Below are 6,102 nucleotides of genomic sequence, written 5' to 3'. Positions count from 1 at the left end.
TATGCGTCCGGCAGATCAGATAATAGTCGGATGGAAACATACAGGCGGTCCATTTCCATCCAACCTCCCCAAAGAGGATAGAGGACTGTGTCCATGTCTACTCTGCACAACAGAGCGAACATTGTCCTGTCATCCACCTGCCCGACAGATCTCCCACTGAGCAGGCAGATCCACTTGACGGAGTCCACCTGAAAGGGGCCTTTGTGAAGATCCCCACACATTTACTTCCTTGAATTCTGTGACACATATTCATTATGCCCTGGGAGTAGGCACTGTGTCGCACATTTCACAGAGCCTACCTTCAGAACTACAACGGTAATGAGAGATGACAAGCCCTGGTTCACACTGGAGCATTTTGATATGAAATTTGACACGTTAAATCGGCATCAATGGCACCATCCTAATCGGTGCAACGCCGCATCTGCGTCAATGCACCGATTTCAAAAAGTCGTTTCTGTACTACCTTTTGCGATTTTGGGCTGCGATTTACATTGACATCTGTGCAGAAACCTGCACAGAGGTCTCTGAAATCACAGCCGAAATTGGGACGGATATGCGGGAGTGAAATCATGTGAGTTCAGCTGAACTCGCACAGCTTCATTCCCGCAGCTCAGTGTGAATCTGGGCTTAATGTTAGGTCATTTACCTGTCCAGGAATCCAGCAGTGTCTTCCCCCAAGCCGATTTTTCAATCGACTATCGGGTGCTGCAGCCGCTATCACCACTAAGGGAAGCTGGAAGTGAAGCTGTGCTACTTCACAGCCGGTTCCCTACTATGCATGAGTAAAGGTGCTAAACGTGGCAATGGCAGAGGAGTGGGGGGGGGGGTGTGTTGGGGGTGAGGCAAATAAGCGGAGCTTCCCCTTTTGGGTGGAACTCCGCTTTAGGCTGGGCTTACACTGGAACACAAGGCAGTTCACAGCAGGAGTCCGATGCATTTCCATTGATCATTTCAGGTCCGATTTCAGCCCAAATTTTGGGCTAAATTCGGACCTGAAACGGGTCAAAATTCGTATCAGAGCCGCTACGGTGATGTGTGAACCAGCTCCATAGAGAGCCAGTCACAATCTCCTGCTCTGCGAATTGGATGTGGGAAAAACCACATTCAATTCACACTGGTGTGAACCCAGCCTTAACCTAAGGTTGGTTAAAGAGCCAGCCCAATGGTTGTTATACCAGAATCTGGCTTCAGGTAAGGCAGAATGTCCACCTAGTAGAAAAACAACTGAGCTCCATCTGCAATACCTTCCTGATCCACACCAACACCCAAATCACCAGGGCACACCCCCTCCTTCAAGGTGACACACCTCAAAAGCCCACTCCAAAAAACCCAGACATCAACGCAATCAAAAACGACAGCACCCAACAGCTCCAGATGCAAGTGCACTAATACAGCTACAATTACCTCAAGCCTCGAGTAGAACATAGAGAATGTGAGGATAGTAACCTAGGCGGCAGGCTTGCAGATCTGAGAAACAGTTACCTGCAGCCAAAGCTCAGGAAGCACTTAAAAATTTAGTAGTGTCCTGTCAGGAAGGGATGGAACCTAACCCTAGACAATGGTCTGCGGAGTCAATTCAACATGGTGGAACTAGAAATTGGAGCAACAGTAGAGGGACCATCTTGAAAAACAAGAGGAAAGTAAAACGCTGAGAGATAGACTCTCTATCCCAATCATATCCAACCAATAGAAGGAAACTTCCTTTGGGTGAACTAGAGAAAGACCAAAAGTACTGGATAAGGATGTCCTGTTTGTAGAGACAGAAACTACCCCAAGCAAGACAAAGAACTGAGTCTCAACAACCATGTCTTACATAAAACCCGTGAAGGGTTCCAAGCCAGACAAGACCACCAGACCAAACACTCACTTTACCAAGTGAAGGCTACAAGTGAACTACTTACAATCCCATGGAGTCACATGGGCAGCAACATTCAGAGCCCTAATAGTGCTGAAAGCCAAACACTAACCATTACCCAGCTGCAGGAGGGGACTTGTCCCATAAAGAAACTCCTGGGAAAGAAGTCCTAAGGCTTACACCAAGATAAATCTATCGCTGGACATGCAATGCATGCTTAACAAGTAGACCTCCCAGCTTAGCATCAAAGGATTCCTAAACTTCATGATACCCTGTCTCTCAGAACTTGAGCTTCAACATCAAGCTGTTAAAAAAACATTCCATGGGAACAGATGATCCTGATCCAGTCAATCCCTCTGAGCAACTGTCTGGGGTTCCTTTAAGATGGTATACCAAATCTGCCTGGGTCAGCCTGGAACAAATAGGAACATAGGAATACCTTTGATTCTGAACATTAATTTAAAAAAAAAAAAAAAAAGAGGGAAGGAATAGGTTAGGAAGTACCGATTCCACTGAATAACCAGAGCAATGTTTCAACTCCAGTCCTCAAGTACCCACACAACAGGTCATGTTTTCAAGATTTCCCTCAGATTAAAAGGGCTGTGGTAATTACTAAGGTAGTGAAACTGATCAAATCACCTGTGTAAAATAATGGAAAGCCTGAAAACATGACCTGTTGGGGGTACTTGAGGACTGGAGTTGAGAAACATTGCACCAAACAACCACTGCACCTGAGGCAAAACTGCCTAGCTTTTAGTTTGACTTGAGGGACAGGTAATTAACCTCTTAAGTTGCTTACATGTGACACACCTCCAGTGGTAGGAATAATTCTCACAGGTTTAGGTGCTACTGTCTGATGTATTCTGTCTGCCACTGTGTATACCTGGAATGCTCATGCCTGACGTTTTGCCAAAGATACCAATCTCATCTTTATTGCTACAGCAAAACTCTGGATCCACCTGATAATTGATGTACACCACCTTCATAGGCCTGGGGTGAAACTAGGCCAAAGGATTAGCCTCACATGAGGCTACCCTCAGTTCTAGGCCTCTCATACAAAAAAAGTGCCAGATGGCTCCTGGTTCGGGCAGCTTAAATCTGAGACTAAAGTGTGTAAAGCTATCAATGAGGAAAAGCACTTTCTCCTGAGCGGTGAGTGGGACCATTTAGATCAGTGGTTCTCAACTCCAGTCCTCGGGACCCACCAACAGGCCAGATTTTAAGTATTACCTTGGGGAGTTGCAGACTAGAATACTGCAATCACTGAGCAGCAAGTGATATCACCTGTGATGTATTTCAGCTATCTTGCAAACCTGGCCTGTTGGTGGGTCCTGAGGACTGGAGTTGAGAACCACTGATTTAGATATTCCCAAGGCAAATCAGTTTGAGCGACTTTCTCTGAAGGTTCTCGTTCTATCCAAATTACTGTAATACCTGGATGTCAGGTTGATCGATAGAGCCTGCATCAATTGTTACCTCATCAGGAGATCATCTAAAGATCCCACCATGAGAACGTTTCAGGAGGCAATAAGGCTGGTACAGGATGAGGGGCAGGAGCCCAGATTGGCAATGCATGGACCCTATATCAAAGCACAGAAATTACTGTTGGGATGGGAACATTTGTTATCTTTAAAGCCCGCAAAGGCCAGAAAGTCTCCCAGGTGAAGGGAAGCAATAGAAATGTTGTATATTTCTATGGAAAACTTGCATCTGAACCCAGTCCAACCCCTTAGAGCAAGGGTCTTCAAACTATGGCCCTCCAGTTGTTCAAGAACTACAATTCCCATCATGCCTAGCCATGTCTGTGAATGTCAGAGTTTTACAATGCCTCATGGGATGTGTAGTTCCGCAACAGCTGGAGGGCCGTAGTTTGAGGATGCTTGCCTTAGAGCTTCAAGATGCAGAACAGGTAATGCCTAGCATGGGCGTTAACATGGTGAACTGTTTGCCACTACAACTGGGGCAAAACATCTAGACCCATGAACCTTCAGAGCTTATGCGGAGGCCATGAGTGGAGAAAAGATGCTTCCTAACAATTAGAGGGAGAAATAGACATTGCCAACAGCAACAGTATTGTAATGCAGCTTGGGTCATTCGCAATAACTTGGCTATAGTAACTTCATCCAGGGCTCAACAGCAATCCTTTGTGGCTATGAATAGTGGGCAGGAGAGCTTCTACCTACCTCTTTAAAGTGGAGTTCCACCCAAAAACAGAACTTCCGCTTTTCGGATGCCTCTCCCTCTCCCTCTCCGATGTCACATTTGGCACCTTTCAGGGGGGAGCATATACCTGTATAATCCAGGTATTTGCTCCCACTTCCGGCCTTAGATCACCGCAGGCTTTGCGGTGATCTACACCATGTCCAACCCCTCCTCTGTCTTCTGGGAGACACACAGGTCCCAGAAGACAGCAGGGACCAGTGAGGACGCACAGCGCGTCTCACACATGCGCAGTAGGGAACCAGGCTGTGAAGCTGCAAGGCTTCACTTCCTGATTCCCTTACTGAAGATGGAGGCGCCTCCACCCGAGGGACAGATCGGCTTCGGGTGAGGAGATCACGGGCGCCATGGACAGGTAAGTGTCCATATTTTAAAAGTCAGTAGCTGCAGTATTTGTAGCTGCTGACTTAAAAAAACAAAAAAAAAAATTGCCGCTTTAAGGTAACCTTGACTATTTTGACTATCACACTATTAATCTTGTAAAGGTAGCTTCGCTCAGGATTCACAGCTATTCTTTATGGCTAGGCATAGTGGGAAAGAGAGCATCTGTCTGCCTCTTTATGGCAGTCCTGACACACTCTTCAGGCTATAGTGCTGGGGTTTGCAGTCTGGAAGAGGATTGGTGCTTCTCTCAGTATATTCCTGACAGACTGGGCTTTTTAGGTGCGAGAGAGGTCTGTTAGCATTTGAATGCACTCTCAGTAGCAAAATACCTACCTGTCTGATGACCCTTACCTATAGGAACCATGTGCATCTTTGTTATACAGGGAGCTGATAGTGCAGGGCAGCTGCAATACAGACGTTTAGTCAAGTATAATAGAATGCAGAACGGAGATATGAGTAAGGGCATATCTATCTGCTGGAAACAGGAAATGGCGGTTGATGCAGGGTTTGCAGCTATGGGCATGCAATTCTAGCCCGTGGATGCCCTATCTGCAAGGCACTGGTTCTTAAAACCATTTTCCTCCAATTTTTTTTCCTGCCTCCAACTACCTGCCAATCTTCTCACTTCGCCCAGTTTCAAGATGGCTTCCAGCCAGTTTTATCAAACTTCAAGATGGCCACTGGGGCAGTGCTTGCCCAAACCCAAGTTTGCCCCTATGTGAGATCTATCCACTTCACCTGCTCAGCATTATGTAGGATTCGCTTGTATGTAGGCACTTAGCTTTTCCTTCCACAATGGCCACTAGAATACACACTGGAATACTGTGCAGCTGAAACCTATCCAAGAAGAGATGTAACATACAACTTATGAGGACATTCACAGATAAATTCCAAAAAATTAGAAAAAACATACTGGTCTTAGAAATGCAGTGTCACAGTTCCATGGATCAAATCGTTTCTTGGGAGGCAGGCTTTAGCCAAGGAGATTACTTCTGTGTAATATAGCCTTTGCTGCACTGCTATATGTGGGGCTACTTGGCACCCAATTTTTCACCCCAAAAGATTCACAGAAGGGGTTTTCTGCCTTATCAAAGCCTTTAGCATTCCACGATCAGGGACTGCGATACAGGAGAGGCTGAATCTGTGCGGAAAACCAACAAAGATGGCAAGTAAGGGTTTCGTCTCTTCACGATGGCTGTGAGTTCCATGAGGATAGTAAAGCGAATGTGTTGTGTGAGTGTCAAACTCTTTATAGCTATACACTGGTCTTGTCTTTTTTCTTGAATTTTGTTCTTGGATCTGCAACCGCTGGGTTCCATCTGTATCACTATCCAGCCAACTTTCATCAGTAAAATTGGCCATAGAGCACTTTCAGCTCTAACATTACTTCTGGACTTGCCTAGGCTCTGAAGACTTACTTTGTTGAATAGGCTGAAACACCAGGAGCTACTTCGTTGTTTGCACCATTGGGCAACTTTAAAAATTTCCCTCTACTGACAGTTTGCTTGCAGAAAGGGTTAGGAGTGAGGAACTGATAGCCAACATTCACGGAGTGCATTGCAGCACAGCAGACAGTCCTGCTGCTACAGGTGATCCCAGCCCATACTCTCCCAACGGTTCCTGGAGTGACTGCACGCTCTGAG

The sequence above is a fragment of the Aquarana catesbeiana genome, linkage group LG01, assembly GCF_042186555.1.
Source record: "Aquarana catesbeiana isolate 2022-GZ linkage group LG01, ASM4218655v1, whole genome shotgun sequence".
Lineage (NCBI taxonomy): Eukaryota > Metazoa > Chordata > Amphibia > Anura > Ranidae > Aquarana > Aquarana catesbeiana.
Note: the sequence above shows the minus strand (reverse complement) of the source record.